The sequence below is a fragment of the Ambystoma mexicanum genome, chromosome 1q, assembly GCF_040938575.1.
Source record: "Ambystoma mexicanum isolate Mex_15411 chromosome 1q, UKY_AmexF1_1, whole genome shotgun sequence".
In the NCBI taxonomy this organism is placed as follows: domain Eukaryota; kingdom Metazoa; phylum Chordata; class Amphibia; order Caudata; family Ambystomatidae; genus Ambystoma; species Ambystoma mexicanum.
The window spans coordinates 1,104,532,832-1,104,546,314 of record NC_090922.1 but is presented as its reverse complement, the minus strand read 5'-3'; positions in this window follow the sequence as shown (position 1 = coordinate 1,104,546,314).

Genomic DNA, 13,483 nt, shown 5'->3' with positions numbered 1-13,483 from the left:
GTTTATTTTAGCCACACAGCTTTTTTCTTTTTTTCCTGGCAGGGGTTGGCTCCTCAGAGTCCCCACTGCGAGGTGTGTTACAAACCCATGCAAAGTGGCCTACAGAGGAGCTTGCCCCTACCTCTTCAAGAAGAAGGAAAAGAAGCCAGCCAAGACCCAAAAGGACAGAAAAAAGAAGCAGACAGAGGCTACTGAAAGCTCTTCAGAAGATACAGATGAGGAGGGAGAGAGGGAAGAATTATCAGAGACTGAGAATAGGTAGCACAGCAGGAACCATGGAAGTTGATGGCTTTCCCCCTAAGGACCGAATTTGCAGAGGTTGCTTAGTGGAGAGCGCTGCATTTGAAAGCTTTTCCCAATGTCAGTCGGGCTCTGGTGTTAGGCGAGTACTGGTGAGCTGTGGGAGCACAGAGAGCGCCTCCAGTGACTGGCATGAATCGCAGGAAGCCGGGAAGCAGAGGATTCCTGACCATGGCGCAAAGCAGCAGCAGCGGACCTGAGACAGCGAGGCGAACGGATGTACACGCCAGACACAGTGAATTCACTAAGTAATTGTGACCCGGGAGCGCTCCATAACCGCTCGCTTGTCAAGATCGGGTGCCTAAACATTAGAAGTAACACAAGTAGAGTGAAATTCAAACGGAAGAATCATTTTGAATGCCGAACTGAACAAAAGCAGAATAACCATTATTTTGTAAAGTATGCTGACTGTAAACAGAGCAAGTTGAATAATAATCACCAAACCAAAAGGGTGTGATTATATGTATGTTGGTTTGACAAGAGGCCAACAACAGGTGGGGGAAATAAGGCAAGAAACTAAGTTGAACAACTATTGCCAAAACCAAAAGAGAGCTATAACAAAGCAAATGAGAGTAAACAACCATTGCCAACATCAGGAAGGGGCAAGTAACAGTTTCAATGATTGTAAAACCTATTCGCCAAATATAAAGAAGATCAGAAGAGTAATTGGCTCAAGCCCATAGTACAAAAACCAAATAGGTGTAAGAGAGAGAGAGAATCATTGTTCGCAATTGAACAAAGCCTAAGTGGGGAAACATGAGTGGCAGGAAGGCGGCCCTTCTGATAGAAATCATTCAGAGGGAGTGGAGCATTTCCTGAATTGTGTGTTGAAATCTCAAGGGTGTAACCAGTGTGATTCTTATTTTCCCTAAAGATACTTTTGAACTTAATGTTGTGAAGAAAGAGGCATTGCTGATTTGTTGGAGGTTTATGTTTACCACATAAGTATTTGCAGTAATATATGCATTCTGGACTGGCAGGAAAGTACAGCAGGTCAGAATACTTTGTTATAGTTTTCTCTGTTCTGGCAGGAGAGTGCACCAGAGCAAAGGACATTGTGGTAGTAGGACTGGCAGGTAAGTGGACCAGGTGGAAGTCACTGAAGTACTGTGGTGTGGTAACAAACCTAAAAGAAGAAGTAGCACAATTACAACTATGTTTTGAGTTGTTGATAAATCATCTTGACATTACTGAAGCAAGTTGTATAAACTGTTGTAGAATCATATACATTTGCTGAAGCAAATATGTGTGAACTATCACAGAAATATTTTCACAAGAAGAGAAGAAACTGTTCTAAGTTCCTTTTCACAAGAGGAAGGAGGAAAAACCATTGTGGAATTGTTGTTGTCATGCTGAACGAGACCGAACTGAGTTGAAATTTTTGTTGTCAAGTTGACCAAACAGAACTGTGTTGGAGAATATTTGCAGTCAAGTTGAATCAAACAAAACTGAGTTAGAACGTCATTATTACAAGATGGGATTTCCTTATCTTTTTGGAACTGTTGAATATAATCCTGTTTGAATCTGGGGAAGGAGAATTCACCCAGATTAGAAGAAGAAACACATATCTTATTGTGAATCTAACTGTGATATTTTGCTTTGCCACATATTACCTTATTGAGTTGTTGCATGTATAAGTGTGAGGGACAGAAACCTTTTGTTAGAGTGTTTCCTTTAGTTTATTTAAGACAGGGAAATTCTTGTCACGGTAGTGATAGTGAGGCGTTTATCCAACCTTTTGAATGAATACAATTGCATCTTTTGAAAAATCTTCACAAAATTGTCCACCTCACATTGCTGAATGATTCCTCCCATAAATATGGCCTGGGACCCTTCTCAAGTGGCCAGAAAAGGGCAAATGCTTCCTGATCCCGATCCTGGGGGTGGGTTTCTACGGGAGGATAACATAGGGGTCGGGGACAGGTCAGAAGGACTGGGAAGCCCCCCTGTTTAACTTTACCTGCAATTCCACAAGTCTAATGGCTTTTTGCCAAGTAGAAAAAGTAAAAGAACCTAATTTTGTTTGTTGGGGACTACCAGTCCCATAATCCCATAAGTACTGGGACGAGGAAGAGGGTTGAAGAGCAATGTTGCAGTGCAGGTCAGGCAATTAAGCCTCATAGCCCACGCGTGAGGGAAGCTGAGAGGCTTAAAAGACCCCTCAGGTGCAGGCCATTAGAAGGAGCTGGACCTGTTCCTGAAGTGCAGGCAGCAGTAGCAGAAGCAGAAGCAAGAAGGCACAGTGTTGGTAATCCAGGCAGAAGTGGGAGAACCGAAGGGACGCCGGGACCCTGATGCAACAGATTTCACCTGCTTGTCCTGTGAGGGTCCTGCTTCCCCAAACTCTGATGTGCAGAGGTTTCGCAGCGTGAAGGAAGACTGCCTTTCCTCATGTGAGCCTAAGCGTGTCGGAGACCATGATGAGAAGTTGCTGTGAAGCCGTGGGTCACAGGAGCGAGAGGGTCTACTTAATTACGCAGCCGGACCGGAGACGCCTTCATCGAGGAAGGATGTGGGTCCAAAGTGAAACCAGAAGGTACAGAAGGGACCGTTGATTGTTTAACAATGAAATATTGTGAAACTTTATTGCTGAACTTAATCTTATGAAAACACATGAAAGGAGTGGCCGCGTATGCCTAGTTATTATTCCAGGAGGAAGAGTAACCCCTGAATCAATATTCCGCAATGAATCAAAATTGAAAGGGTGAACATTAACATTACAAGTTGTAAAGATCAAGCATTGCCTAAGCCAAGAACGAACAACGTGTGCCCCAATTAAGATTTAAACCTGCCTTTCCCTGAGCCAAAGAATGGTCTAAATGTTTTTGTAAGCCAAGGAGAATAAAAGCACTGTCTAAGCCAAGAGAGTGACAACAAAGCTTCTGGTTAATTATTCTGGCTAACAAAATACAGAGGAATTAAGGCAAGGTTGGGGATGGGAAACTTGCTGCTGTAATTGTTCATTGAAGCAGATACAACCTATATTGCCAAAGCCAACAGGAAGAAGAGAGTAGTGTGTCCTAAAGGCAATCTTGGGTTGTCATTGGTGCAGAGATAAGAGTGGCAAAGAGGCTGCCTTATGGAAAGGGAGTATTCAGAGGAAGTGTGCCTTGCTCACTTGAAGGTGGGGAAGTACCATAAAGTGAATCTTGTCATATCAGCCCACTTTGTGTGCCTGTGGCTATAAGTCCAGCTTCGCACCAGCGAAGTGCACCGAAAGTGCCGGAGAGTGACTGGATAGTGGCTGCTTAGCTGCTTTGCTGCCAAGCAGCGAGCAGCGAGTGCCTTCCCTTCACTCTTCCCCTTTTGTCTAATCAGTGTCTGCCGTGCCCAACAAAGGTAACACCTTGTGTATTATTCGTAGAAATGTGTGAATAGAGTATCGCGATTGTGCAGTTTCATTATGCTTCTTATCGTTACTCCCATGGGCCCGGGCTTATACTCATTGAAATCAGGTATGCCGCCAGTCAATGCTACTAGGGATTCGAGTGTCAAGCATTCACAGAATTCTCTCAGAAAAAGCATGACCACCGCAGCGGTGAAATCACGTTGTTAAAATGTACAAACTCACTCTCACTCAGTTGGCCTTGATATCCGCACATATTATAGACCTAGCAATGTAACGGCATTGTCGCCAATATTAATAGAAGAAACACAGGCTAATCACCTAATCAAAGCGCCATTGTAAAGGGAGGCGCCATCATTTTCTTAATGTGATCACAGAAGACAATGATTCACATGTGCAGCAAATAACGCCCTCTGCTCTAGAATCAGCGTTTTCATCTTCTAATTTGTGTGTTTCAGAACCGATCTCTGTTCTCCATCGACACACTTTCACCACTGAACGAGGTGAACATGAACAGGTGCACAGTTTGCCAAGTTATATTATAAAATCGTTAGCTGAGATGAATGCACCAGTGAAACCCATTGAGAGTAATACATGTGAAATGACTTTAACAGCTTTAGGGGATGAAACTTTTTTATACCGGAACCTAGGTGTTCCATAAACTCATTGCAGTCAGGATTACCAGAAGTTCACTTTAATATTAACGACCCGAATTTATCTCAATCGCCAGTAATGTTTGCACAGCCAACGCAACAGTCATCTCCTCTATACCTTTCTTTTGTGAACCCGACCCCGAGACGTTCCAGCAAACCACAGCAAATGGAACCAAACAATCATCCATGCCATGATTGCTTAGTAAAAGACTCAAGTATTAACATCTCCTTAACAGCGATGAATACGGTTCTGATGTCTTTAGCCCGCCTGTATGATACATTAGATAACAAAATCGCATATCAGTTAAATATAATGATAGGAATAATGGGTCAAAACAAGTTGCTTAATGAGCATTTTAGAGCGGTTTCTTCTTCACATCCAGTTTCCAACAAAGAATCAATTTCAAAATGATAGAACACAACAGAAAGAAAAGGACAAGGAACTACCCATGTCACAGCGTATAATTGTCATCACAGCTACCCCACACAATAAAGAATTAGGGGTTGTGCGAGCTGAAAAACAAATTACCACCACTTCCAAAGTCCTACAGGGAGAGTCCAATAAAGCAAGGAGAGACAGTGGAAGTGTAGCAGACCCATTAGAGCCCAGGAATCCATCACCACTTTTAACATCTTTATGGGCCGGCTCAGAAGAAACAGGACATAACAAAATTGACACAAAATAAAAAGATCAAAAATCTACTGTTTTATAAAACCTTAACATGCGCAAGGCGTCTTTTCAGAAATGTAACCACGCCCATGAAACGGGTACCAACAACCAAAGCAAATAAAGACAAACGGTTTCTAAACTAATAGAGACTGAGAAAAGGAAAATGGTGGACCTAGAATACCAGCCCTTAGATGATCTCGTCTCAACTATTGCCGAGTATCAGAGAGACAACTGCACAGCTGTGGGTCTACTAGGAAACTGTTCATCTGCCACCACCGGGCCAACAGCCAATGTAATAAGCATGTCTGCTGATCATCAACTAATGATGTCTGATAGTGGAACAAGGAGAACTCAAGACAATAATATATTGTCAACAAAGATTAGCAACGGTACGGAATCGTTGATACTTCCTTTAAAATCAGCCCCAAATGTGATCTCTGAAACACATCCGACAATTGAGGCAATGCTTGAGGAGATTCACAAATCCATGGCAGCATATTTTTCCTTGAATCAAGGATCAGCGATAAAAGAGAATGCACCGTGGTATCTTCTCACAAAATAATACCAACAAAGACTAGCAACAATACTGAATCAGTGACTTTCTCTCTAAAAATGACCCCAAATGTGATTGCTGAAACATTTCATCGAACTATTGAGGCAATGTGTGAGGAGATCCATAAATCTCTGATAGTATATACTTCCTTGAGTCAAGGCTGAGTGATGAAAGTGAATGCGCCCACAATATCATCACATAACATAACTCAGGCTATCCCAGAAAGACAGCTAGACCATGAGACAGGGTCTATGAATACCATGTTCCACGAATACAAAGACTGGATCCAAATGAACAGATAGCACAGTGGATTATTGTAAATGCAAGAAAATCAGAAAACCAACAAGATCCTTCTTGCACACATCCCCTGAGAACAGATTTACAACCAGCTCGAGTCAATAAAATATTTCAATACAACAATTATCATCATTTGATAATATGTTGCAGGCATCATCCATTTCCTCAATATGACCTTAACAGGTCAAATCTCTTGAATATTTTTATGGAAATTCCTAATTTAGAAGACATTACTTCAACAGATATCGACATGGTCGAATTTCTCGATGACAGTGATGTAACAATGGCTTGCATGTCAATTAAATCTGGATTGGTACTGAATACACTGTGGAAGGAAAGAGCAGCTCTGCATGAGTTAGGATTCTTGTTATTCCAAGTTATGCAAAGTTTGCGGGAGAATCATTAGATCAGCATAACTTCCAATCCAAATATAATAGAACATGAAAATCTTAAGGCAAATGTCACCAATCAGTTGAAAAAACTCCACGAAACAACTGGCGGTCTCAAGCATAACAATTTCAAGAAAGAGAGAAATGCCATTTAATTACGTGGAACACTAGAGGCCATAGGCACTTACTAAACTCAAATACAAATAACTTAGAGCATTACGACATAGTAGCTATTCAAGAGTCCTGGCTAGCAACTGCTCCTACATTGGACAACTATGATATAGTTATGACACTGGCTGAACTACCTTTACGTGAAAGACCCATGTCAGGACTTATTGTAGCCACAAATTGGAAGCCTGACTCTCAGTAAATCCCTATGTCCAACTAGTCAAGATAACTAAATAAAATATAGTGATTGCTATACTGAACGTTTATTGAGGACGAACAAATGAATCTGCAGACACATTTTTTGAGCAAATTGAGGCTGCATTACAAGCCGTAGCTTTGGATGGGAAAGTAATGCACACACTAATCATGGGTGACCTAAACATTCCTAAAAAATTACTAACAAAAGAAATTGGTCTAGCACAATCAATTAAAGGTAGATGGATAGCACAATGAGTGAAAGGTCTCTTATAATGCTTAATGGAACCCTGCCAGGTGACACTCCTGCAAAGTCTACCTGGCAGAGAGGAACACAAGAAGCTATGATTGATTTTATCTACAGCGATTGTGCATTCATGAATCAGTGTGATTGTTTGGAAGTGTTTCATAATGACCACAGTGATCGTAAGCCGCTTTGTCTGACGTGGTCTTAGACATGTCTCCCAGACTCTGTACTTGAACTCATCAACCAGGGCACAATCTCTGTAAATAATGGAAGATCTAAGATTAAGTGGACTAGAATGACTATATTAATGATGCAATCAAAATTGTAAGGACTGCATAGTGATCACCCTGACAAAGGTATTTATGCGACTGCTATGCAAACCTTTAGTGAAATTAAAACGTTGGATAAACACGTCACCTTTAAGCATATACATGCTTTTGATGTGGAGCTCAAACAGTAAAAGAGTCAGCTGAGACGAGACATTAGAAATCTCAAAAGTACACCATCGGTGGTCAGTAACAAAGCAATAAGACACTTGAAATGTGTCTATAGAAACTAGATACGAGCTAGAAAGTTTTTAATGACCCAGAAAGATGGTGAAAAAATGCATAGACAAATCAGCTCCAAATCCTCTGCCGGTATCTGGCAGCTTCTGAATGAAGCCACACACAAAACCCAATTATCCATTCAAACCACAGCAGTCTTGGATCATCGATGGGCTGAATATTATGGGAATATATACCAATCTCCTTTTCCCTCCTGTCTGCCTGAATTTGATAATATACCACTACAACATAATGTTGCTCTAAATAGAGATGATCTCTTGCAATCCATAATTAAATTGAGTCCACCCCAAGCACCGGGACCAGATGATTTATCTAATGTGGTATTGAAATACAATCCCGAGATCTGGTCAGACTAATTTACCAAAAAGTCATACAAACAGCTATTATACCATCTTCCTGGAGGAAATCAATAATTATTCACCTTATTAAGAAAGGCCATAGGTCTGATCCAGCAGCGTATAGACCTATTGCCTTGTTGGATACACCGGGAAAGATTTTGACAGGATTACTGCTGAAAGAGTTTACTACTGGCAAGATGAGAGGGGCCTAAGAGATCCCTTTCAAACAGGTTTTATCTCAGGACTAGGGGCAAGCATAAACCGATTGGTCATTAATATCATTAAAGCAAATGAACAACATAGAAAACAGCCGTTATACATGTCCTTTGTAGACTTTCGCATGGCGTTTGATTCTGTACAAAGAGAATTGTTATTTATAAAATAGCTCGATACTCAGTGCCCAGGGCACCTAATAAAATATATACATCAACTACATACTCAAACGTCAGTGCAAATTTGTCTAAATACAGCTGGATTGCCGATTGCCCGATAAAAACTGAAAGAGGACTCAAACAAGGCTGGACCTTTGCCTCGGCTCTTTTTAATTTCTTTATTTCCGATTTGGGTCAGTGTTTTATGAATATGACTTCTGACTCACCGGAATTAGGTACTACTATGATAAAGTGGTTACTCTATGCGGATGACTTAGTTTTACTGCCTCATCACGAGTTTGGCGGTAATCCTTAAATGCGGTGGTAACACTGTTACCACCGCATTTAAGGGTCTGCCAAATCACAGGCTTGGCGGATTTACCGCCAGCTCTGACCTGAGGGCAAATCTGCCACGAGTTTGCCAATTTTCGGCACTATTACTGCTGGCAGTAATAGCGCCGAACATAATAAACAAACTTGAAAATAAAATAGCGCCGAACATTCCCCATTGGGCCGAATGGGGAATGGGAAATTCGCAAATGGGCCCAATGGGGAATGGGGGCTTACCGTTCCACCAAACCCATGATCCAGTGCTAATAGCGCTAAGGGGGTTTGGCGGAAGGGCTAATAGCCCACGCGGTAATACCGCCGGGGTTAGCACCCAACTCGTGATGAGGCCCTTAATATCAAAAACTCAGCGAGGGTTGCAGTCATTATTAGATGTTCTAGGTGGGCAGGCAATCAAAAACTGTCTGACCATAAACACTGTGAAAACAGAAATAGTACAATTTGGCTTAGTTGGGAGAGGCAATACAACTAGAAAATGGCACCTACAGAACCAATCACTTCCAGTAGTTGTTGAATATATTTACCTGGGACTGAATATAAATAACCTACAGATCTTCCATATCATCAAAAATTGAGAGAAAATTTGACAACAGCAATCTCTGAAGCCAAAATAATAAATGCAATAATAAATGCAAGATTTGGAAAATGTTCAATTGTCCCGATCATGACATACTACAAATAAAAAGTTACACCAATCTTGTTATACGATGCTGAGTCTAAGATATACAAATCTAAATCAAATTGAAGGCAAATACTGGAGATCTGTTTTGAAGTTGCCCAACTCCCACCCTATGCCAGTTGTAAGGTATGAGTTAGGTCTCTTGTCATTACATGTAATATACACATGGAGGTTATGTGCTTTGTACCGAAAGTATATGATAACAAGGAAGTCAGTAGATTTGTTATCAATATTCGCAAATTATGTGGAAACTTCTACCCATAATTTTATAGTACAATGGAAATCTGTAATACAAACCATCTTGCAAGAGGCTGATATCTCACTTGATCTGCTACTGACAAATCCGGATAGAGCCAAAGCAAAGCTATGGCAAATGGATTGGGTTAAAACAAGGGAGCAATGCATGTTATATAAAGACTTTCAAACAAATCCATTAATTGCAAAGAAACATGGTGTGCTCCCTTTATACTTAATGAAATCTCCCAGTTTGTCTTATAGATTGGACTTATTGCGTTTTCATCCCACAAGCAAAGAATAATTGTCGATACTGTCACAAGCAATGTGAAACGTTGAAACATTTACTTACAGACTGTGTTGATTTATTACATACTCAAATAAGTCATTTTAAGAAACATTTTTTTCATTTTGAAATCTTGTCATCGGATGAATTATGGATAAGATTGTTCCACACAGAGAGTAAAGCTGTAAATTACTCAATTGTAAAGTATTTGAAAAGTCTAAAATTGAAATATGAGATAGAGAATATAAGCAAGGAAACTAGTTAAGTTAAATGCAATAAGTAGATTTCCTTACACTGCTTATGATGGATTGGAAATGTTTTAAATTTTGGCTAGTTCAGAACATATCATGAGAAAAGGAAAAAAGAAAAAAAAAAGTGTTTCTTTTATTTCTTTTCTCTTTTGTTTTACTGTATTGTTTTATGTAAACATTTTAATTATGTATAATTTGGAAAATACGTGTAAAAGAAAATATTGAAAAGTTGATTTTGAATTAGCTGTATCAATAAAAAAAATGTAAAATATTGACAAACTTGACAGTCTTCGAAAACTGTTCTTACCGTCTTTCTCTCTCTGGTTTATTCAACCGTCCTTTCTGGTTTATTCAACCGTCCTTCCCCCTATCTCTCTTGGTTTCACTATTTGTAATTATCTCAGTTTGGCGTGGCAGCCAAAACGCCCCAGTGTTCCCTCTATCCCTCTGTGAACTCACTGATTCTTGATGGTAATTGTCATTTCCTCTCTGGCCCGCTGGTGATGGTCTCCTGCTGCTTTCTGCTTTGTGACCATTTCTCCACCGTTTCCTGCTTCCTGAGGCTTCCTCTATGCTCGTCTGCGTTGCATAAGACTTTGGTGATCAAAGGGATGTTCTCTGTTGCCGGCAAATGCCAGGGAACCCTCGACTGGCTTCTGGCATTCTCGCCATGTATCATTCGGTTCCAGCAGCCTTCTCCCTTCAGGTTCCCGAGCCAGTTGGTTCCACCGACTTCTTCCCATTTGTTCCTTAGCACAGAAAGGAGCAACTTGCTCCTGCCAGCAGCTTCACTGAGTTCCTTGTTTCAGTGATTTAAATGTCCCGGGCACAGGTGTTTGCTCCCTGCCTCTAAAGCGCTGCCTGTGCTTGTAGATTACTGTGCTCTGCATTACTCTGCTCCTCCTGCTCGGCCCAGTGTTGGGGGGCATTATAGGAATAGACTTTCCTCCTGAAAACAGTGTATGACTGTTTGCAATGAGTTTTAAAGGCAAACTAGGGTTGAAAGAAGGGTATGTGGAACTGGAAAAAGCTTCTTTCATAATTTTACAAGGTCGGTTCGATTTTGAGAGTTGGCCTCTGGGGTATAACAACAGATTTGTACTACTCTACGTGGGTGGAAGAGGGAAGGTATTACAATAGACTATAAGGGCATGGGGAATCTGAGATGTATCTTCAGAAAGGAAAGGGGGTTACCATGTCTTAGCCAATGATACCATAACCCTCCCCACAGAGATTGTCTCCCCCATTGTGATCCTGCCTCACCTAACCGCCCTAGGGAAGGATATTCTTCTTCCACCTCTTTATCTCATCTACAGATAGGGCTTTCTGGTATAAATCAATTTTCTTCCCTGGAAGTAAAAGGGGAATATGGGAGGGAGGTCCTATTTGCATTTTTCTGTATGGTCTCGAAACTGGGCAAGTCTGTGCTTTTCCGGCAACCAAGGGATAACTGCAGCAATTATTTGGGTGGTTTCCCCTTGAACTCGGATGGTAACTGGGATTTTGTGATATACCTCGGCGTCCCCATGGACACATGTCATTTATATAGGAGGCCCCTTTTCCAAATCTCTAGTTGAGATCAAGTCAGCTCTTACCACTGTCTGTTTGCTACCTCAGTCAATTAATTCCCTCACTTCCCGATTTACAGTGGCTGAATCATGGGTTTTAAACAGTGTAACCCCACAGAAGAAATTACTGGCAGTTTCAATAGCTTCCTCTTCAGGACGACTACATTCTTCCCAATCCTTTCCCGTCATGTAACCAATCTCCATGGTTTCCTCCTTTCTATTTGAAGGACATTTGTGCAATAGCACCTGGAGTGTTACAGGTGCCGAATGGGTTTACCGCAATAAATGACCTCAGGCCAAAATAACCAGACCGACTCAAGGGATATGGCAAAATACTACTTTCTTATCAGTTCAATAAAGTAGGGAAACCTGGTGAACAAACAGATTGCAGCTCACACACTGTCAATGTCTTTCGGTTACCCAAAAGGTTATGACGTCATCCTACGTGGCTAAGAGTAAAAGCCTACTGAGTGGAGGGATTGGTTAAGGGAAACATACATATAGTTTCTATGAGTGTTAGTATCATTATCGGATGCCTCTTATCTGGTAGGCCCGCCTTGAACTACCTCGAACTACGTAAAATACAGATAATAGCATAACAACAGCAGCGCATGGGCTTCTGCAACAATGTCTGGTCCACCATTACATAGGCCCTCATTATTGGTTGGCACTCTCTTACGAACCTTGGACAATCAGCTCGTTAGCAGCACGTAAGCAACGAAACAAGGTGCAAGAGAACAACGTCAGACAATTGCCTATCTTAGCTAATTAGCCTACCATCTCTCATCAGTTAGGCCCTAAGCCAAGGCTTCTTCTTTTTAGTTGGCCTTTCTGACTGTTCTCTTCTTCAGAACTTTAAAGGGACTGACGATACATTGCTATCTTCGTCTGGAGCTTTATGAATAGGCCTTGATTTTCGGTCCTGAATCACATGTGAGGAGACCATCATTTTGTCTATTCTTGTTACACCTTTTCGGAGTCGCTGGTCTTTACGGCATCGTTGGTCTCGTGCCCACATTTCCTCTGTTTTTACCCCCAACATGGCGAGTGGTAACAGGCCTGGTGTTTCAGCCTTGCAGTTTGGTTCACGTCCTGAAACTCCGCCCTTGCGTCGGGAAGCTGTTTATCTTCTCTAACAAACAATGCGCCGGTGCGTTGCTACTGCTGACAGCCAACGCTTCGTGAGTTCGCACCCAGGAATCTTTCCTACCTATTCTACTAACAGACTTTGCAAGCCTAACTATCTTTCTTTTTCTAATTAGGACAACAATCAAACACATACTGGCACACACAACGCCCCACGAGTCCCAGTCGACTCCTCGCTCAACCTTGTACGTGCCGCCGTTTGATCTCTACTCGCTCTCTCTAACTATGAGGGAAGTGCTACCGATCGGGTACATCTTCGAACAGAGCCTCAGACATTCCGGGCTCTAGGAAGATTGGTTTCTTGAACATAATTCTTATTCATCCTGAACTCTGGTCGTTTTTTGTTCATCTATAGCATTTCCTGATTTCCGAAGCGCTGCATGAATCCCACATGGTACTCATCATTCAGTAACATCCGACAAATTCAGGTACACTTAGAACCTTCCAAATACATTTCCAATACTTACTTCCTCTCTATAACATTCTTCCTTTCCCCTCCGACAGCAAAACTCTCACGAGGGAAAGAGGTGGAGCTCAAGGAAGCATTAGTCCAACTTCTCGACGGTATTACTGTTAATGAATTATTTCCATAGATCCATTCTGCTTACCACTACTTTTGATAAAAGAAGACAATGGGCCTCATTACGAGTCTGGCGGTAACCGAGGTGGAAAAACCGCCTGGTTATCGCCAGACTCGTATTACCATTCCGCCTCTGTGACTCCCGGAAATACCAGGGCATTACAACCCTGGTGTCCCGGGAATTCCGGAGGCGGAATGGTGTTAATCCCCATTCCCATTGAGTCCCATAGGACTTAATGGGAACGGGGATCATGGAAACACCGGCACCATCTCGTGATGGTGCTGGTGTTTCCGCGTC